This window comes from Colletes gigas, unplaced genomic scaffold, assembly GCF_013123115.1.
Source record: "Colletes gigas isolate AHSC1104 unplaced genomic scaffold, ASM1312311v1 Colletes_gigas_Sc00026, whole genome shotgun sequence".
Classification (NCBI taxonomy): Eukaryota; Metazoa; Arthropoda; class Insecta; order Hymenoptera; family Colletidae; genus Colletes; species Colletes gigas.
Window position 1 is genome coordinate 372,241 of NW_025106655.1, and position 23,087 is coordinate 395,327.

Sequence of the window (23,087 nt, forward strand, 5' to 3'; positions counted from 1 at the left end):
TCATACTTATTCTTACTTCACTTACGTGCCTTTTCGTTCAACTGATTGAAGTAAACTGAGTGCTAAGACGTACAATAACATCTTGTAAACATTCCAAGCTGCTAGCAGTAAACATACTGCTAAAACATTCCACGTAAACATTCCTTTTACAAAACCTTTTGCAAAACCGAGTCAATCCATTTTCTTTGCCATTGCTAAACCAGGAGACATTAATTATTGAAAAACTTTCTTACGTTACTTCTAAATATGATAAAAATTACTGTAATATTTATTTCTCAATATTCTTCCACATACTTAACGATAAATAAAAATGTATACAAAACTTGTTGTCATTGGTCCATTTATGCTCCTACTGTATATTCTGAACCGGTGTTATAGAAAATAAAATGGAGAAAAGTTTGATATTTTAAATCGAGCATTTTGCAATACCAAGAAATTTCTCCGTGAAATCGAGTTAACGAACCCGTAAGTTCGACCGGTCGAATTGTAATTTCAGCATTCTTCAACAACTCCGTGTCGCATCGCTTCGTTCGATACGTCGACGCGACGCGTCCCGTCGCTGTGATCCGACACGAAATATGTATATTAATGCACGAACGGAGCATCCAACTACCGGGCTGCGATATATATCTATTACCCGGACGTTCGTTTTGTTATTGAACGTCCGTCAGGCTGGTACGACGATCGACCGTCAGCGCTTTACCTTCCCCCGGCAAACGTAATTAAAACTATCTCGCCGCGTAGACCGGGGTTGAATTTTGATTTCGCCACGGAAGCGTTCCTAGAATTAAACTTGCAGCTTATTCTCGCTCTTCTTCTCTCGTTTCAACGTTTTTGTTCGACGTCGCGAGACACCTGGAGAAAAAAACGTCCAACGAACGAAATCTTTCGACTCGTTAGGAAGAAGAAATAGTTGGCTGGTCGTTGGACAAACTACCGGCAGTTTTCGACTGAATAAAATAATAATTGACTAGCAAAGATACTAGGGTATGGAAAAATGCGTTTGAAATACGCTCCTGGTGTACCTTCTATCTTTCCGCATACGTACATCTAGTTCCCTTCCACGTCGTCGGTACGATATATTGCTCGAAACGAGTCGATGCCAGTGACCTGGAATTTGCATTTCCCCGGAAAATACAGGGGCAAAGGGGAGGCGACTGGAGATGGCGAACTCGTTGACGGGGAGGGAAGAACCCGGTTGACGCTAGGACGCTGGCAACTGGCAAAAGGATAGGAAATTTCGAGGTACGTTTTTTTAACAAACCAGATGTATCGCCAATTCCTAGTAAGATATCGCGATCTATCGCTTGGTTAAACGAGATCCGTCGTATTCTTCTATCGAGTACAGTACAAAGTCGAATAAAATTCGTCAACCGTGTGCTAATTGCTACAGTACGTATCGCGTTATCGCACAACAATCAATTTTCGAAAATGCCTCTCGAGCACATTCGAGTGGTCGATTATGAAAGGTATTCGCGAATCGTGCCAACCCCGTGGCGAGCTGGCACAGACTTCGGTGGTTCGCCGAAGGGACACGGAACGATGTGCTGTGGAATTCTTTCGGTTAACCGCAACGATAATTCCCAAATTGATCCATTTCGCGAAAAGGTTTCCCCCGAAATTCTAACAGTAACCTGCGATTTCCGTACGAAATCTCTTTTTCACCATCGTGTGCGATTCGACTAATTTCTACGAACGTCACGGTTTTACTTTCCGTTTAATCCCTTGTCATCTAACGTCCAAGAACAAGGAACCTAAACACACTGAAATTATTCGTTCCGAGTAATATCGAAAGTTAGTTGTATTTTAGAGAATGCAACATGTAGCTAGGCCCGCCGAAACCCAGAGGTAATCGATAATATCTCGAAAATCTTAAGAATTTTTTAATAGCTCCCGGGTGCGATTACCTTTTTCTCGATTCGATGAAATTCGCGTTGCATTCCGCGATTGCGAATTTAATATGAATCGGAATTTAACGCATATTTATAAATTTCAGCGAGAATATGAAACTCACGAAGTGGCAAAAAATATCAAATACCGGATACATCGTACAATTTTGAATTTAATATAAATTTGAGAGAAACGCAAAACTCGTATCGCGTACGTATGTACATACAGAGTGGACGGCCACTCCTGGGAAACATTTTAATCGAAGATTCTAGAGGGCAAAATAAAACGAAAATCAAGAACATCAATTTGTTGATGGAGGCCTCGTTAAAAAGTTATTAAAAATTAAATTCAAAAATTTCAAATCGTGCTGGAAAAATTATTTTCGGTTGCGGCGATCAATTATAATCATTTTTGATGAACAGACATACCCCCAAAATCCTACCCAATTTCTAGAAAAAAATTCGAGAAGGTGTGAAATTTTTTGACGGGGAAAAAATATTTCAAATCGTTTTGGAAAAATTATTTTTGGTTGCAGCGGTCAATTATAATCATTTTTGGTAAACAGGCATATCCCCAAAATCCTACCCACTTTCTAGAAAAAAATTCGAGAAGGTGTGAAATTTTTTGACGGGGAAAAAAAGTTTCAAATCGTTTTGGAAAAATTATTTTCGGTTGCAGCGGTCAATTATAATCATTTTTGGTGAACAGACATATCCCCAAAATCCTACCCACTTTCTAGAAAAAAATTCGAGAAGGTGTGAAATTTTTTGACGGGGAAAAAATATTTCAAATCGTTTTGGAAAAATTATTTTTGGTTGCAGCGGTCAATTATAATCATTTTTGGTAAATAGACATATCCCCAAAATCCTATCCACTTTCTAGAAAAAAATTCGAAAAGGTGTGAAATTTTTTGACGGGGAAAAAAAGTTTCAAATCGTTTTGGAAAAATTATTTTCGGTTGCAGCGCTCAATTATAATCATTTTTGGTGAACAGACATATCCCCAAAATCCTACCCACTTTCTAGAAAAAAATTCGAGAAGGTGTGAAATTTTTTGACGGGGGAAAAAGTTTCAAATCGTTTTGGAAAAATTATTTTCGGTTGCGGGGTTCAATTGCAATCATTTTTAGTGAATGGACATACCCCCGAAATCTTGCGTATTTTCGTGAAAAAATTTCAGTACGGGCGGAACTTTAAACGTTAATAACTTTTTAACGAAGCCTCCATCAACAAATTGGTATTCTTGATTTTCGTCTCATTTTGGCATCTAGAATGTGCCATTAAAATTTTTCCCAGGGGTTGTCGAACACTCTGTATACGTAGTATCTGTGGCGTCGCCTCCCATACTCGCCACCAGAGGGGTCGCGCTCTCACAAGCGCTCAACCGACCTTCCTCGAACGACTTCCCAATATCTATTTTCCTTTTCACTCCACCTACGATTCTCACGAGTTCCACACGGCAGCGAAGCAACGCCACATATCTTAACGATATTGTATCTTAGAAATTAAAACTAGTTCGTTTCAACTTCCTCGTCAATCTATTCCCGCAACGGTTGCATCAACTTATTAACAATCTTCGTAGGGTTACTGCGCTGCAAGTTTCCGGAATTTTGCGCACCACCGCGCCGTATAATTAATGGCGTTTCCGTGTGTTCGGATTACACGGGAAGCAACGTCGTAAAATATTTCGTAAGTTTCGCGATGGCGGACCGACTGCACCTATGATGGATTTATACTGAAATTGGAGCTGCCGTGTCGTTTGAGGGTTTCCGTGGTGTCGTGTTGCGGGTAGCTAGCCTTTGATGCACGCGATGCGTACCGCAAACAGAGAGAAGTCTTATCGAGCTGGGGACGATGGTATCGCGTTCGCCTCTATCGCTATTGCGTGCTTTGTTTTGTTAATGCGAAACCATCGATACTTTCGACCGGTGCAGGGATGATTTTATTCTTGTAAAACAAACCATTATTTAGTCGGGTTCACGGCAGCTTTTACGCGCAAACCGTCAAAACTCCGCTTCCCTCGAAATTTATCCCAAGAAATTTTGCAACGTTTCGGATTCTGACCGTGTCCTTGTTTTTTCTCGTTTTTTTATTCTTGTCCAGTCTTTCTTTTGAACGCCCGACGATATTCTGTCCTTTAATTAATTAACGCGCGAGAAAATTACGGAAACTGTGCTCTTCTTCCAACGACCATTCTCCCGGAACGCGTCGTTATAACGCTTTAAAAGCGCTTCGTCTCCGCTACCCTCCAGTTTGCGAACGATCATCGACCTTTTAATCCAGCGTTAAGGACGTTTTACGAGTCTGCGGAAGCGAGTAAATTCCTGGCAAAGGCATTATAAAATAAAAGAAAAATTAACAGCGTACGAAAAGAGTAGAAACACGGGGATAACGATACGGTCGCCAAGTATTCGTTCCGCGAACGATCGATCCGAGAATCGTGAAATTATTTTTTACCAAATGTCGTGAAGATCGGTTCGAGCGATTTGTCTTTTAAAATCGAGATGCGTTCGCGCGTAGAATTGGCGTAGCTCTATCCTATGCATCGAGTTAATTCCAGCAACGTTCCGTACCTAGTGAAATACCACGAGCCACTCGTCTGGGGCCAGCTTTTCATATTTCGTATTTGAAAGCAGCTGTCACGTTCAGCCGCGTGCGCAGAACCACGGCCAACGTTCGCCCGAAGGTAATTTCACGAAATTCTGCGAAACATTGTCGAAATATCCGCACGTTCGACCGAACTCGAACAAAGATACCCCGCTGCACCCGTTCAAAAGTGGTGAATGTCACAATGCTGCTATCCGAATTGACTCGCTTCGGTCGACTTGACTAATTCAATTGCTTCCTATTTGAGTTTTACTCGTTTGCATTAACAATCGCTCCGTTTGTTAATTTTACCGCTCTTCGTAATCTCTGCCCAGTTCGATCGTGCAAACGCTCTAACGCGAAATTTCATTTATGCTTTCTCGAGCTTTTCCAAAGGTGATCGTGACCAGGGGAACTGTTTGTAGAAACCGAACGAGTTAAAGCGTTAATTTCCAAGGAACGAAATAAGAAGCAGTCGCATCGAAAATGGGGGAATACCGAAGCATGGAAACGGAGAGTTATTTTCCTAACTGTGTTACCGCAGACCGGTCGGTGCACGGTTCTGACGTTCCGCGTGCACCGCTTACATCTTACGACTGAGGGTGTACTAACGGGCCGTAGATAGCAGATGACGCTCTTGGGATACACTAAGATGTTAATTTAGCTATTACTTATACTAGGACCACCGCCCACGGGTCTGCATCCGAGAGGTTGGATCACCCAGCCACTGTCGACGGAATAGTTTCGAACGAACGCCCACTAGAAACTACCGGTAAACTCGTTGCACGCCGGTTCCTAGAGGCCGCGATACGATCGATTCTCCTTCCCAGAGTCTCGCTCGAACCGCTCACGTAACGCAATATACCACCGTTATATCGTACGTCTAAAGGGCCGTAAGATCGGACCGGTCGTTTTACGAACCGGGGACGAGGGAAAATAAAATATTTCTTCGGAGAAACAGAGGGGAACGGTCGCTTCGATATCTTCCGACTCTCGACATTTTCGGACAATCGGTTACAACGAAGCATCAAAGTTAACATCGTATTAAATATGCAACGTTCTGTTTTTAACACTTATTGATACCTTTCATGTTGACGATTACCTTACAATACGATTTTTTTTCAATTAGAATATGTATTCATGCCATTGCATCAATTAAATTCAACATAAGTTGTTAAAAAATAATATTTACGCGTTCTGCAATTTTAAATATGGAATCAAACATCCGTCAAATTGACGGCTTCAGTAAATCTAGTGTTAAACGCCGTATCGGAATCGTACATCGTCGCAAGGATTTGGAACGAAGGTCTTACGATCAGTAGGAATTGCAGAAACTTCTTTGGGTATGTAACGTCAAAGTAAATGTTAAAATAAACACAGAAGATAGCATGAAAAATAATAGTTGGTATGGTCATCGAATAGGGGATGAAATGCCCTTTAAAATGAGCGTTCGAACGAGTCGATAGCGTTATTAGTTCCGGAGATATGACGATTTTAGTTTCAAGTCGATGCGGTGGCTAGTTCCGGAGATATACGGGTTCGAAGCGTTTGTTTACGTTTCATTGACGCGAGGCGAATGAACTCGCGCGCGCGTAGATAGTAAACAGTGCGTAGTAAATTCTTGGAAATACTACGCTTCCGCGTCACGCGACTGTCTCGACTCACGCGCGAGAGAGAGCAACAACGCGACGCGTCAGACGGAGACAGAGATAGTCAAATTGAGAAAAATACCCTTTTACATAAATTACGATATCTCGAAAACGGAAAGTCGGATCGCCAAAAACCAAAAACCATTTTAAAGGGGAAGGTTCACCGCTTCCATCAATGGCTCAGTTATGGAGAAAACACTAGTAGCTTCGGAACTGCACGCGTCTAAAGTTTAACTATTTTTAATACGCATTGTTAGACTGTTGTTAAACTGTAGATTCCTTTTACTTCCTATTTACATTAAAAAGCTAACCAGTATTTGGTATCAAATTTTATCTAGTTCAAATATAAAGCATTCAACCAGTTAAGAGTGACAGACTACATATTTTTCTCAGAAAACAAACGATAAGAATAGATGTGAATATTGTAAAATTCTGTAATAAGAGTCAAGTTAAATGGCATTAAAATAATATTCTGTGTCAGAAATTCTAAACGAAATTTTAAAAATAGTCATTTGACTGATCGTGGTAGGTTTAGTGTTAACGTCGTTCCTCGTCGTAACGAGCACGTGCCCACTTGGGTGGCGGGTTCTCCAAGTTGGTCATCTTTTCGCGTTGATCGTTTCGTTCTCGAAGACGTACTCGGGAACCCTATCGTCGCCAGAAATTCTCCACGATCGATCCACGAGACGGTAGCGTGTGTTCCATCCAAGACCGTAAACGAGAATCGCGTCGTTTGCTCCCGGAACAGGCTAGGCGAAATCAAAAACGCTCGAGGCAACTTTCAACATTGTAATCCGACATCTCTTGCATCGATCCATAAAACTACCTTAAAAATGACTATCGATCGATAAAATATTTACACGGTAAATATCCTTTCGAACAAATAGTTACGTACGTTTTAATAAATTTCGATCGTTCCTATCGCTGTCCATTGCCACGAACGAAACGCTGAAGTACAGAGTTGAGACGCAAAGGCGGCATTTGACGTTTTAAACGAGGTCCGGAGAGAGCGTAATTTTTCGAATTTTCCCAGAAGTAACGGCGCGGCGCGCAGTTTTGTTTTACGACGATTTACTTTGATTGAATTAATCGACTGCGAACAACGACTTTGCGGGGTAGATTGCCAGGGGGGGTCCACGGTGGATTGAATTATGAAGGCATTAGCAAATGAGATAGTATTACGGTCTGATATGAACAAAGTTAGGACGACCGGATGAACGAAATTGCGCATCGAGAAAACTGTTAGCGGAATTGGTGGTCGCCATAAAACTCGTTAATCATTCCGCGGCTTTGTTCGGCTTCTGCGCGAATTATCAAGCACGGTGTTCGGTAAACTTTCGTCCCGTGAATCGCAGACCGTATAAACGCGATAAAACCGGCGCGCAATCAGAGGTTCCTCGGACCCACGGAGTGTATCTTGCGCGCACGCTGGCGCCTAAACGGAAATTACGTTCCGTAATAAAATGTGTTTGCTCCGGTGAACGTTGGAAATTTAATTTCAGAGCCAGCCTGTTTCAAATTCTACGAAATGTTTATGCGGTAAGAGTGCACGGTGTAAAGCGGAGGGAGTCAAAGAGGCGATCAATGAAGAGGATCAGAGGGAGGAAGCGCGAAAGACATCGTCGAACGATTCGCGGGCCCGAGATCAGGAAGAAAAGGTTGGTTCGGCCTCGGGGTAGGTGGGAATCGAGACTCATCTGCATCCGGTAACATTGTTCCCCTGGCTTTCAGCTTTCGCGAGAAGGAAAGTTTCCGTGGCGACGTAGGAGTGCGAGCGTGACGCGGGGGATGGGGTGATTTGAAAGCAGCCGAGGACAGGAAATGAAGCCGGAGCGGCTGTTCAGGAAGCTGCGGAAACCATGGCCGATAATTGGGCCCCGGAATTGTCGAAAATTCTCACGACTCGATTGCTCTTGTCGGTAGAGGTGATCATCGGTGCGAGGATACGACAATGGTTTCCGATTCTTTAACAGGTGTCGGATTCGTTCTTTTTCTCGTAAAACTTTCACCCCGCCGTTACCCCGATCGGGATTCGATTTTCCTCCTTGTCCCGGACAATTGATCTCGCACCCTTCGACGCTAGCGCGTTTAATTATTTCTTTCCTCATCCCCTTTTCATTTTTCCGGACGCTCAACAGTCGGCGCTGTTAAACTTTCACGAGCTTTTTTTCGCCGACCGTCTCGACGCCGGGGCGCGGCGCGTCGTGGCGCTCTACAGGTGCGAACGCTTCGATGGAAACACACCGGTGTCCCGGTTTCTTCTGTTTCTTTGATACGTACCGTTATCGATCTCTGCTCCGATGAAATTTCATTGTCGATTTAGTAGCACCCAAACAATCGCGTAATTTCTTTCCTTCGAAATTTAATACATACATGTATGCAGCAATCACCTACTCTCCTTAATGCTTTCTCTGTATAGCTGCTTGTAATATTCCAAGCGGTGCTTTAAAGAAAAAATTAAGGAAGACCGAAGAATAGAAAACCGAGAACACAGAGCGTTCCCCTTTGCGTATCCCGCACGCGGTTTTCAGATTAATCGCGAGACATCTCGATGCCTTTTCTCGATACTACGAATCCCATCTCCGTCCTGACACATTACTAATGGTACGGTTTTTCATTTATTTCTGAAACCTCCGTCGCGAGACAGCCTGACAAACGTCACAGGTTCGTCGAGCTCTTTTAAAAGTCCGCCGTTTTGCGACGAAACTCCACGTTCGTGATACTTTTTTTGCTCGCCGAAATTACGGGGTTCGTTAACGAGCTCCTGCTTGCGGTAAATATTTTACAATTTCGCTAAAAATTACTAGCTCCGTAAATATCTACTTTCAGTTTTCTAACTATCACAAGCCAGTAATTCTCAACTTTATAGACGCGTGATATTAGCATCGTGTTACATAAGCATTAGATTTAAATCGAACAGAATCGATATACATATATTGTAAGAAGTGTATGTGTTTGGACCGTGGGACCGTTGGCGTCGATCATGTTTAGTCTAAGCTAGAGTAGATATCGAGTGAGTTTGGTTTACATCATAATGAAAATAGGAATAAGGAAGGTTTGACTTTGACTGCAGGAACGTCACTCTGTATCGAACGTTAGTCGAGAGTAGTCACACTTTTATATTTATGATCTTTTACGTTTACGTTTTACGTCTTTCTTTTATGTTCTTTATGTTAAATAGTTAGTAAATATTAAATAGTATAGTTTATATAGTTACGTTTATTGTCCACGTGTTTAAATCTGACAACATCCTCGACAATCCTTACAATATCGAAGCGTTAATAGTTGCCACGATCGAACGAGAAACTCTAAAAAAATGTTAATTACTTTCTCTGCTAACCAATCAACGACGAGAATTCAGACTTTACGCTTTATCAGTCGATTAGTTTGCAAACTTCTCGACCAGAGGTTACCGAGTCGGTATCGCGAATGCAGCTTTCGCAAAGTTCTAACGACTTTGACTTTGAATATCGGCGCTTAAACGAACCACGATGTTACACGCGACGGGAGAATTCACCGTTTTCGGTTTGTCCGACCGTTTTGTAAAGTTATTTCCATCAGGCGATATTTGCAACAGATCTTGCCGCGTTAGTTTGGCAAATGTAACTGCAAACAGGTGTCCGGATTGTGGGAAACGACAAGGGTAAAGGGCACGATCAAGAGGGATCAGGCGGGACGTCGCGTTGCGTCGTCCGAGAAGAAAATCGCGGGAAACGCGGAACGATCCTCGGTGGAACCTCTCGCAGAGAGCGATCTTCAGCCGTGCCAGGAAACGTTGAAACGGTTGAGCCGCGGAGATTAAACGTCCTTCCGGTGCTGTAATGGTGCACTTAGATGGTACGAGAGATCTCGTGGCCTCGAGAGAGGAAATTTCAACGCCGCGGACGTTCGACTCGTGTCCCAGGGAAATTTCTGAAAAATTTTCGTTACGAACAACGATAAACACACGACGATTACTATCAAGACTCGAGATTATGGACTCGAGCACGACATGGAGAGAAAAATTTCCACGAACACAAAAGTACGCACGTGCACATAACATGCGACGATTCAAAATTTCAATGTTTGCGCGTTTTACGATTCCAGACCACCTTGCGCTCTTGTCTCGAGTCTACTCTTCAACGAGAACTCCAGTTCTACGTTTTCGCCCCCTTGTTAACAACATAATTTACCTTCTATTCATGTTTAGTAGACGCAGTCTCAATTTCTCTTCCTTGGTAGGTATACAGGATGTTCGACCACCACTGGGAAAAATTTTAATGGGAGATTCGAGTAGCCGAAATAAAACGAAAATAAAAAATATCAATTTCTTGATTGAAGTTTTGTTAAAAAGTTATTCAAAAATTTCAAATCATTCTGGAAAAACTATTTTTGGTTGCAGGGGTCAATTACAATCATTTTTGGTGAACACACATACCCCTGAATTCCCACGCACTTTCGAGAAAAAAATTCGAGTAATTGGATAAATTTGTCGAAATTAAAAAATTTCAAATCATTTAAAAAAAATTATTTTCGGTTGTAGGGGACAATTACAATCATTTTTGGTGAATACAAATACCTCTGAAATCCTACGCACTTTCGAGAAAAAAATTCAAGTAAATGGATAAATTATTCATCGAAATTAAAAAATGTCAAATCATTTTAAAATAATAATTTTCAATTGCAGGAGTCAATTACAATCATTTTTGGTGAATACACATACCCCTGAAATCCTGCGCACTTTCGAGAAAAAAATTCTTTACCGAAACTATAATGTCTGACCAGAACTTATTCTACTGAAATTTGATGCGTATGTTTAACAAATCATAACTTCTGGACAAATTGAAGGATTTTAATGATTCAAAATTCAAACAATGCGTATTAATGGAGCTCTAGAGCTCCCCATGCCGAACATCCTGTACATATACATATGTATCTCTGCCTGGCTGGAAAGCAGTTCAAAAGGAGAATACGATGTATGTATAACTTGTGCGGAAATTTCGTTCTCCGGTTGCCGAACTCTCATCCTGACTTTCGTCTCGTCGGCGCGCACTTCAATCACTATGAATGTTCGCGTAATACGGCCTTGGGGACTCACCTTTGACCCGCTTCCGCTCAGTAGACCGGGTTAATTTTGCACAAGTTCGTTCACGGAGCTAACAACTTTGTATTTCCCGTTGAGCGTTGCACGAAGGTGTCTTCGATGGAGGGGTTGGCGGTCAGAATTTAACAAAATAGATGCGTTTCGAAATACTTGGAACTCTATTCGCACTCTTGAGAAGAAATACTTTTTAACGAGCACCCATGGGAAAAATTTTAATGGGAGATTCTAGAGGCCAAAATAAGACGAAAATCAAGAATACTAATTTGTTGATTGAGGTTTCGTTAAAAAGTTATAAAAACATTTCCACACAGTATATTTTCAGTAAAGAATTTTTTTCTCGAAAATGCGTAGAATTTCGGGGGTATATGTATTCACCAAAAATGATTGCGATTGACCCTCACAATCGAAAATAATTTTTTCAGAATGATTTGAAACTTTTCAATTTTCAGGGTAACAGACAGCTATGGTCAGACATTATATTTTCAGTAATGAATTTTTTTTCCGGAAACGCGTAGGATTTTGCGGGTATGTGCATTCACCAAATATGATTGTAATTGACCCCCACAGACAAAAATAATTTTTCCAGAACGATTTCAAATTTTCTTTTTTCGCCGAAAAATTTAGGCACCTACCCCTTGTCGATTTTTAATAAATTTGTTTAACGCTGTACGGAAATGTTATTTAATACTTTTTTGAAGGTACCAATGAGCTCTACTTCAGAAATAAATTTCATTGAAATATATTCATTATTGTAGGAGTTATGACTGTTTCAAAATTCGACCACTTTTATGGGGGTTTTCTCACTGTACGGGATGAAGGAACAACTTTTTGAATATTCTTGGAATTTCTAAATATTCTACGCCAAAATACGCGTTGTTTGCATTTTGAAACTTTAAAATCCTCCAATCCGTTCAGGAGTTATGATGTTATAAACATACCCATGAAATTTCGGAGGAACATTTCTGGTCAGACATTATTATCCTTTCGGAAAACAATTTTTTCTCAAAAGTGCGTAGGATTTCGGGGGTATGTCTATTCACAAAAAATGATTGTAATTGACCCCTGCAATCGAAAATAATTTTTCCAGGACGATTCTAAAATTTTTTTTTCATCGAAGAATTTAGGCACCTAATTAGATTTTCGGTTAAGGAATTTTTTTCTCGAAAATAATTAGGATTTCGAGGGTATGTCTATTTACCCAAAACGATTGTAATTGACCCCTGCAATCGAAAATAATTTTTTCAGAATGATTTGAGAAAGAAATTGATATTCTTGATTTTCATTTTATTCTGGCTCGTAGAATCTCCCATTAAAATTTTTCCCAGAGGTGGCTGAACACCCTGTATGTACGTATATATATATATATATATATATACATATGTATATTTGCAATAGAAAACGTTGTCCTACAATTAGAATATTTTTTTTACGCGATTTCAGTTTTAAACGTATCGTATATTCTTGGTCGTCTATATTCTATGTGGTTCGGTTTACCATCGAATCGAGTACTCTGGAAGCATCGACGAGTTTTCAGTCCCTCGCCTCCCGGAGGGTGAATATTTCCTCAACTTCATATTCCAGCCGTTCGCGAATTTTTTCCCCGCGAAACAACCTGCAACCGTCTCGCGGCCGCATTCGTTTGTCCACTATCGTAAATATTGAATATCCATTAGGAAATATTGTATGATATCGAATATTCGAGGCGAGATCGATACGCTTCGGCGCGGACTGGCGGCGATAGGCGCGGCACGATTCTACTCGACGGACGCGCGGTTCCCGGTTCCCAGTTTCCGGAGAAAATTGCTTCGCCGGCACCGGTAGCATCTTCGATAATTAATACGGCCGCTGCAAGTCGAACCTGACGTGGAAATAATGGAGAGGGCCATCAGAGAGAACCGTATCGTCGGCAATATTTTCAACGTCGCGGTAATGCCTCTCGATGCTGAGTGCGAGTCTCTGCGTTCGATGCAATCGTCCCGCTAATAACGCCTATCGACGTCCGCGTTCCTGACTTATTTTTCTACTCTATCGGCGTCGAGTAACGAATACGCGACGCTAATGGAAATCAGAGACGCTCGTTTGGCGCTTCGATTCCGCGCAATCTTCCACGGCCATAAATCAACGTTTGCACGACCGTTCGGAACACGGCGAGAAGAGAGCAACAATGTCAACCTGTTTGGCGGTTTTTATGGGATCGTAACACGATCTTGATAAATCCCTAGCGCGCGGTTCAGGTTAGGATTTCGTATCCGCAACAAGGACAAAGGGTTGCTCGAGTTGGCCGTAAAACGAGGCTTCGAGGGAAGTTTGGCCGGTCGTTTTTCGTTCCGCGTGCTCTTGAACAGTTGCCGAGTTATTTGTCGTTCCGTTCGCTTAATTTGTCGTCGCAGAGGAAGCTGACCGGTTTGCTCGGGCATTTCCAAAGTTGCAGCGGGCGAACCGATCGCGCGTACGTAGGTGCGGGAAGCTGGAAGGCGGTCCGCAAAGGTAGAATGCGTTTAAACCCGTGCGAGTGCAGCCGAACAGCGGAGAGGGGAATGAAACGAATCTCGGTGGGGGATGACGTCCGATGGTGGTGGAACGTTTCGCTGCGCAACAATGCTTTGCGGCAACAATGCGCAAACAAATGATTCCGCTGTACCGACCGTAATTACTAGAGGCACACGGTCCTTTTTTCCTCTTTCTCCGCTCCCTCTCCTCCAGCCGTTACGTTCCGCGCACCCTGCGTTCCTCTCTTTCGCGGAGCTTGTTCATCTTTCCATCCGTGTTTACCCTAGCCTGTTACCCTCCATCCATACCCCCCCCCTCCCCCCTCCTCCTATCCCCCTATCCGCCATCCTCCCTCCCCGCCGCTCACCCTTTTCTCATTGCTCCGATTGCTAAATCAACGCATTTCCGCAACGACGATTGATCTGCTCTTCCATCCCCCTTTTCACCAACTCGCCCCAACTCCCTCCACTCTCGAGGCCGATTGGAACGACTCGAAAAGAGTGGAGCACCAATCGAGCGCGTCCTTTTTGCAGAATTTTCTTTGTACCGTAATGGAGAAGCCATCGGGCTCCGATGTTCAGCCAACGTGCTCCGAGGCTCGTTTTTCTCGAGCATCGCTAATTCACGGCTCCTTTGGTCAATATTTTCGTTCCGGTTTCGAGGAAATCCGGGATCGAGTGACTCGCCCCCGCTTCCAGACGAAACACCGATCTCATTTTTATATTTATTTTTATTTAAAATTAATTTCAAAGAAGCAAAGCCGTTGGGAGAAATGCGACGATTTTCGAGAACTTGAAACTCTTCGTTAATTAGCTTCTTGAAATTATCGATAATTGCCGTGCACCGTACGATTCTCGGATGGGACGGGCACGCGTCGATAAAGCCAATTCTCCGAAAAGGATCGACATATCCAGCCAGAGCGGTGGCTTCTAGGAAGCTCGTAAAATTTCTGGCGATGTCGATCGAACGGCGCAACCGCGTCTAAATTTCCCGTCTCCCTGGCGTCCCCTGGAGTCTAAATAGCCAGCGGAGACGCGAAAAACCTCGGGGTATGGAAAGTCAACACCGAGTTCCTTGAACGGTACGTATGCATCGTAGCAGGAACTCGGATCTCCCAGAGCAGCCCCGGTAATCCTTCGGCCAGGACATAACTTCCGCAAGCTGTCTACGGCTCGCCTCCCGGCCTCTACCAAAACACACATATTCTGTCTCTGGGCTCTCGAATCCTAGCTCGTGAATTTCGATTTGTACACTGGTCTAAGGGACGGAAACTCCTGGCAGGGAGGCGGCGCGCGGCCCGAAAGAGCTTACAGGGGGGATATAACCGGTAAGAGATGGCTTAATAACGGCGCAACCCTGGTGCACGTACACGCGCGACACCCAACGACCAACATAGCACGGTACCGACGACGCCAAACACGAACGAAACTTGCCAGAAATCAAGACTTTCCCAAACATCGAACGAATCTAAACCGTTGGAACGCGCGCACGGAACGAGAATAGAAAGATCGATAAAAAGTTCATCGAGTCGCGAAATATCTGGAAAGTTGGCTAGAAAGAGAATCGAGTAGTCTGCTTTGGTACTCGTGTTCGGCATCGATGCCGTTGCATCGGCCAAGACAGGCTCGACGATCGTGCAAGGAAAGGATCTCAACGACGCCTGACATCGAGGCAATATCGAAGCAATAATCTTGGCTTCCTCCCTATTTCTCGTCGCGACAAGTTACCATCGCTTTACTACACCAAGATATTAAACTTACCTCGCCGTACGTGTAGGTAGCTGGCGCGCGTAGATACTCGCGGAGAAGCGGATGTCGTCGACCTTCATCCTCTGGTTCTGGGTTGCGCCGCTAAATAGTCTCGGGGGGGAGGATATCGGCTTCGTCCGACGTCGCTACCGTGGCTGGAATCGATGAATAATAAAATCATACACGAGAAACTGCGAGTCTAAGCGCGCAGAATTCGTTTACGATGCGTTACCTCCGCGACAAAGATTCTCGAAACAAAGATCGTTAAACGTCCACGAAAATTGGGAGAACCGACAGAATCCACAGGGAGTTTACGGTGCGGTTTGCTTGTGATTTCAAATCGGCAACTGAATTTTTATAAAGATGGCAAATGCTAAGCGTGGGTGATTCGCGGTAAATTAGGGCGGGCGCGTGACGCGGAATACTTTTCTACCGGGCAATTTCACTTGCAAGTTTGTTTCGCGGGAAAACAACGCCAGCGCAGCGTTCACGCCGAGACACGAAAATTGAAGCCAAAGGTATGTAAATAAGATAACAAACAATGGATCGTGGATAATCGGTTGAGTATATTAAAAAACAAACACGTACGTATTCTGTAGACTTCGATATTTTTGCACCGGAATAGGAATAACATTTAATGTTAGCCAGCGAGGAAGCGGAATAGCAAAAGACAGGACCGAGAGGGTAGGACTCCGAATCCGTCGTTCCTCGTTTGTTAAATACTCGCTGTCAAAACGCCGAACACCGTACGAGCCAACAAGAATTCGAAAAAACGAGAAGGACGTTTTGTGGACAAAATGTCGGGTAAACGAGGTTTCAGCGTTTCTGTCGTCTAGACACAGAACGCGTAGCGTACAAACTGCAGCGCACTATTGCGTTTCTAACCGGTCTACAAAAAGTGTACACGTTTCATCCGAAACGAAACAAAATGGGTTTGAGCAAAGACTCTGCAAAATGCAAGCTACGATTGATCTATTCGATAGCTTAACGGATTATCCCGATATTCAAAGTCGAACGTTCGAGTCGACTAGAGAAGAGAAGTGCATCGAACGCGTAATAGGGAAAATTTTCGCGTGGCAATAGTCTGGTTGTATCCGGCGGTTTCGTATGCGAAGCAGAAAATTAGCACGAGCGGTGCACGCTACGGCAATTGGACGTTTGTATCAGGGGGGTGGCTAGGAGAGGAGGCTCGTAATATAAAGGAAATCCTGGGGCAGACCGAGCAGTCGGCGATTAGGCGGCGGAGCATCGGGTGCATCCGCATTTCTATGCACATTGTCGCGCCCGGTGGACGGGAAATTTCTCCGCAGTTGGCACGGAACGCCGTTGTATACAAGCCAGAGCCAAGTGGGCCGAGAATTTAAGGTCCGAATAAAGTTGCTAACCCCTCGCGCCGCCGGTCTGAAACCGCGTATCCGAAAGGCGGTCGACGACGTTGTGTCTTGCAACGGGAACCGTGTATACGAGAACGAACGCGCGAGCAGGCGGCGTTCAACCGCTCGCAAACGCACCGACCAATTTTTGGCCCTCGTTGTTGGCCGTCTCCGTCGCGAATAATTTTCGAAAATCGTTGCGTCGCCCGCCGTTCCCGTTTCCCCGGCGAAGAGCAGCCTTTCAACCGACGTTTCTCTCCAGTTTCTCGGCCAAATCGGCTGCTTGTTCTGCATGCAAAACCGCGAATATCGATGCCATGAATTTTCAGCGAAACGTTTCGAAGATCGTTCACCCAGCCGCGTAAATTTCCAACGAGAGATCCGCCGCTGCGGTCCGGTGGAAACGCCGAGGCACGGCGTTTCGTTGTCTCGCGACCTGTTCTCGATATCGAAACCCCGATACGTTCTTTCGATGTTCCGCTCGAATGCTTCTTACGAGAAACGTACCACAGGGATTTTTTAGGCGAATATCCCGACTAGATTTGGTTCTTAACAATGACGTTTCAGAGACGTGGTAAGTCTACCGGGCCAAACCTTGGTGTCGCTTTTGGCACGCACAGTTGGAAATTAAATCGTACGGCAAGGGGTTAATAGGCATCCGATGTTTCGCGTTTCGTTTTTCGTCTGGTTGTAATTTGGTCGTAGAAACGAATATACAGGGTGGCCCACGCAATTGTTTCAAGTCATAACTCCGTTATTATTGCATTTACGCAAAAATGCATAAGGAGAAAGATAAATGGTTCGAAGAGCACTACATCTGTAGGCGTTTAAATTTTTTTTAGATGCAGCAGTGCATGTGCCATTAACAATTGCATCATTTCTTTAAATAGAAAGGCATATTTTTTTTTACACAGATCGATTCATCTGTTCATTCTACGTATAAAATGATTAGGTTACCATGGCAAAAAAATTATTAGATCTTGAGATATTTTCAAAAAATGTCTTTATTGAAGAAGATACTCGAACACTTCATGACTATGTTGTAAAGGTAAACACCCTTTCGACATTATTATCATAAAGGCGTGATTCCACTGAGGCAACATGTATCATGCGGCAATGACGCATGCGACGAAACACAATTTTATTAAGGCAACATTTAGGCAACATGTCGCATGCGATTACGACGCATGCAACATGAAATCGACGTTATGTAGACACTTGACATGTGTATTTGCTACACATTCATTTGTTTCCTTTCCGAAATAAAGAAACGCGGGATTATTTGATATTGTTTTTTCGAATCGTCAAGATTGAACATGTCGAGTAATGTCGTCAGTTAATGACAAGTAGCATGCTACAGGTCGCATAGTGTTACCGAACGACATGTGGCATGTTACAAGTCGCATAGTGTTGCTTCAGTGGAATCATACCTTAACAGAAACTGATTTGTACGAATAAGCATTTCATCATTCAGTAGCAATTCACATATCGTAACTCGAGTACGAAAACTAAGAATTTGAAAAAGTGCGGTATCTAAAACATAAGTTTTGCAACAACGTTATCGCAACAAATACATCGATACGTTGGCCAGCCCGTTCACCTGACTTAAGTACCCTTGACTTTTTTCTGTGGGGTTATTTGAAAGAGAATTTATTCAAATCCCATAGATTCTGTAGAGAATCTGAGAGAAAGAATCATACTGGAATGTACAGCAATAACTGCAGACAATTGAAACGCAGTTATGCAAACAATAAAAGAAACGTTATCAGAAATGTTTAGAATGTAATGGACAATAAAGACATTTTTTGCAAATATCTCGAGATCTAATAATTTTTTTGCCATGGTACCCTAATCATTTTATGCGTAGAATGAACAGAAGAATCGATCTGTCTAAAAAAAAATATGCATTTCTATTTAAAGAAACGATGCAATTGTTAATTGCACATGCACTGCTGCATCTAAAAAAAATTTAAAGGCCTACAGATGTAGTGCTCCTCGCACCATTTATCTTTCTCCTTTGGCATTTTTGCGTAAATGCAATAATAACGGAGTTATGATTTGAAACAATTGCGTGGACCACCCTGTATGCATCGCGAAGAGCAAAAGCGAGGGTACCGATACGGCAGCCTGATTTACTTGGTCCGGTCAGGAAGGATGAATGGTGGCGAGAGCGGAAGCAACCCTTTTTCGGTCGAAAGCGGCGTTCTTACGCGATCCGTAGCCGGTGTAACAGGCAAAAAATTGTACTTGGTGGCGACGGTCTAATGAGATTTTGAATTATGTTGTAGCTGCGCCATGAAAGCGTTACCCCGAGCTTCCGTCCAGCCTCGTTCCGTAGGTTATCCGGGGTCGCCGCGCCGTCTCGCGGTTATATGGGAGCAGATTACCGTAGGACGGCTCGAGCCGCTTGGATTTCGTCTCGGATTCCGTTCCCCGGAAGAGAAGGACCAGCCCCGGGGCGAGAAAATTCCGACCGGGATTCCCGGTGATTTCCACCTGCTCGAGACGCCTCATCGATCCCGCCTTATTCGCCTCTTCTATTTCCGCCGCGACGCATCCGTCGTCGCGATACGCGTCCTCCGCCAAGAGACGGGCTGGAATCGAATTCGAAATTCGAACGGAAAACGGGCAGGCCTCGGTGACACGTGGGAAATCACGGTAACCAGTTTCCTATATTCTTGCGTCGCGATGATCACTCACGAATTCCTTCTTCGCGCGTGTATCGAGGACCGCGCGCGTCGCGCCGCGCCGCGCCGATACGATTTCTAGGTCGTTGGAATTTCCCACGAGTAATCGAATTGCTGTCGACGGGGAACGCGTGCCCGTGTTAACGATAATGGCTACCGATAGCTAGGAGACACGCTGTCGACGCGCTTCTATTTCTTAGAGGTACTCGCGCCCGGAAATTAATTAAAAATTCCATCCGCTCGTCGGTGACACGACGCGACCAACGGTTGTCTGGTAATTAAAGCTGATCGCGGGTATATCAAAATTACAAAGTTGTGATGTATGTATGTGAACGGTGCAAGTGGGTGTCGTGGCGTGGTGACCGAGCAGCGCCAAGAAGGTTTTTGTTTTCTGATTGCGATCAGAGACCGCGGTACGCATTGTGTCGTTGTATATAATCTGTTATTAATTAAAGTTGTACCTTAAAAGTTATACTATGTGTAATTGATTACACCTCAAATGTTATAGCTTGCTCTTTTAGCGCGTGCGCATTAATCGCGTACGCTCGATCCCGCGTCGGTTTTACCGATACCTCTGTGAGAAAAAATTCCATGTACGTTTCTCCAACGCGTTTTTCGCGAGAATAATAGAAACGGGGACACGCGTATCCGTTTCCTCGATGGATGAAACGCGTCCATCGCGCGCCGTATTCCCCGCGGTATCGATATTCGCGACACGTAAACGGAATTAAATTTCCCAGCGTGAAAATAAGGAATGTCTAAATGAAAATCGACATTCCAGCAAAGTGCCGTAAAAGTAGATAGGGTAATCCCGATGACATAGTGGAAATCAGGGTAGTCGGTTCCAATATATTCCTCCGTCGCGGTGATCGGCCGCACATTCCTGAGAACCCTTTCTCCGCATATGGGTCAGGCGACTCTGGCTGGATTCTGGGTCGCTAGAATTTCCTGCGAGCAATCGAATAGCATCGCGCGATCAACGCGACAGGATAATGGACCGTTAAAGACGTTGAAAAATTCCAAGGCCGCGGCGGAGTGCATCGATAATGCCATCGATGTTATCGGATCGCCGATATAGTGTTCGCAAACGAGTTAATAAACGTTCTCAGGTACGCGGACCTCGAGTCGTTTGTAACGCGCGCGGCAAGAAGATTTCTAAAATTCTTTCAACGGGAAATATGCTCGCGTCGCGGTCCATTGTCGTCGCGAAGACTCTGCGACGCGACGCGACGTCGAAAGCCCAACGTTACGGTCCGTCGCTTATTAATTCTTCGCGCTCTGCTCGGTGAAATTAATTTCACGAGCGAGAGGTCCGTACCATCGATCAAACTCTGCTGCTGAAAAACACCCCGGAACCTTTTCCGAACGCTGCGCGATAGATTCCTCTAATTAATTTAACTTTCACAGTTTTCCGAGAGCGCGGGATAAAAGGAGGCGAGGCGAGGCGAGGCGGAGCGCGAGCGGCCGGAAGTTCGGCTCTCGATTTACGATGCCGTGTTCGCGGCCGACGTAAGAGGGGGGCCGAAGGTGGATCGCGGCCAACTCGAGGCATTTCTTCTTCCCTTCCTCCGGATCTCTTTCGACCCTCTTCGAGCCTGGTATCCGGGGCTGGAGAGCGAGGGTATTCGGAACAGAAGTTCCGGCAACTTTTGGGCGCATTGTTGTGGCGGCTACGACGTCGAACTTGGCAGCAACCTCTGAAAGAGGCGGGGGCGAAGTACAGTGGCTGGTAGGAGACGATCGAGGGACCCCAAGAAGAAAGCGACGCTCGCCGACGAAGGGCGCTCGAGGGGCCGGCGCCGATATACAATATGCGTGCAGGGCGTCGCTACCTGCATCCGTTTCGAGCCCGCGACCCACGCTTTAAATTCCCTCGAACTTTACAAACTTTACGAAAACAAAAGACCGAGACTGGACTGGCTGGGTGGCCGCTCTCGATCGATCGAAATAACAACGCGCGTTGCTTCGATCGCGATACATCTCGAACCAACCGCTCTCCACTTTCCAACTTTATTTTCGCCCAGGATAATGCCGCTGCAAGTAGATACCTAACTGTCACGCAAATACCATGTACATCCTGAGCTTTAACCGATACCGCGTAAAACTGAAATATCGATCCTTAGTCGCGATTAAATTAGTCGAAGCGCAGTTAAAAATGCTCGCCGTAATCCAATAATAAATTTGACCGGTAACTGCCCCGACGAAAAAAAAAAGGAAAATTAACGCGAAAAGCGCAGGAACGTTCTCCTTGCCGGGAACGTCTTTAACGTGCATTACTTGCCGTAAGTTACAGCGCGATAAATTTTACCGCGCCGTGGTAGGAGAAACAAAAATTTTGCCAAGCGTTTCAGGAGAATTACCAGCGTTCTAAATCATGCTCCGAAGTAAACGCCAACCAACTTTACGAGCGGAGCGGCGAACAAACGTCGCGTTGCGATCGTCCTTGCTCCACACCTGTCGAAGTACCTTTCGAAACAGTTTTGTTGAAGCTGGAATCGCGTTGGCCGTACTGGAGCATCGATTTTCTCACGAGGCTTGCTAACGGAGTGAACTGGAGTTTCACGATCCGCGAGGTTCGGTCGCTGCTCCAGATAACAAGACAATGCCCGGAACGCGTCGTGCGTAATTTGGTTGATTGACAGGAATCGAAGGTGAATCGAACGGTCAGCGTTTCTCTGTCAGTGGCTCGTGGTCTGAAGATTGTAGTCGGAGCAGAGGTTGGGAAGCTCGTTAGACGCGTGGATGGCGATGTTTGCGTGAAACCGAGGGCTCGGTCTGGTTGAAGGGATGCGCGGCGATGCGTTAAAAGGATCAGTGACGCGGGGCTTCTTCTTCGAAATAAGAGAGAGGTGAAGCGTAATGGAGGGTCAAAAGGGCGGAGCGTAAGTCGAAGCGAAGAAAGCACGGTGTGGTTCCTCGCGATGCGTTTAGGAGGGCCGAGGGAACCGGGGTTCGCTGGGCGAATGCAAAGAGAAACTCCGGCAAGTGGCACGCATGCGACGGCCAGTAGGTACATACGTAGTAACCGTTTCTTTCTCGCTCTTCTCTTCTTTTACTCTCGTTCCGTCGAGAGATAAGCGTTTCGTTAATTGCTCCACTATTTACGGCGCCCTCTTCCTCGAGTCTTCGTTACGTCGCGCACGGTCTCGTTAATTAATTCTCGGTTGAACGAACCCTCCTCCTTGCCACGTTGTTAATATGCTCTCCAGCCAGCTAGCTGCTACGCAGTCCGTAACTCTGTTTCGAGAATTTCACCTTGGTTAATTATTGGAGAACGATCGGCTGATATTCTCTGGATGGGAATGGGAATGAGCGATAACGAGTCTCGCGCGACGCGTCGATCATCGGTGCTAATATTGTTCAACTTTTCGACGATTCCCGGTCGAACCACCGTCGCCTTGGATACGCGCCAATAACGTTTCGGGACAACGACGCTCGACTTTAGCTTTTTTCTTTTATCGTTTCACAGTTTACAGTCGAGATTTATGCTTGTCTCGTTTCGAACTGCTATACAATTTTATTTATTCGCTCCTTGATCTTTTCACGGTCCGATTAGTAAACCCAGAGAGAATAATTGATTAA

At 44.6% G+C, this 23,087-nt stretch overlaps 1 protein-coding gene across 2 annotated transcripts in view; it reads right to left on the bottom strand.

The window, feature by feature from the left end:
• The window catches only part of LOC122401634 (bifunctional heparan sulfate N-deacetylase/N-sulfotransferase), a 253,772-nt gene that overhangs the window by 150,059 nt on the left and 80,626 nt on the right, over positions 1–23,087 (bottom strand). Inside the window, exons 1-2 of one of the 2 annotated variants that reach the window (XM_043403875.1) lie at positions 22,524–22,614; positions 15,458–15,600 (exon numbers count right to left, since the gene is read on the bottom strand). The gene's annotated coding sequence lies outside the window, so the exon portion shown is untranslated. Of the gene's footprint in view, positions 1–15,457; positions 15,601–22,523; positions 22,615–23,087 lie in introns of those variants that run through there. The other variant, XM_043403874.1, reaches the window with a different exon arrangement.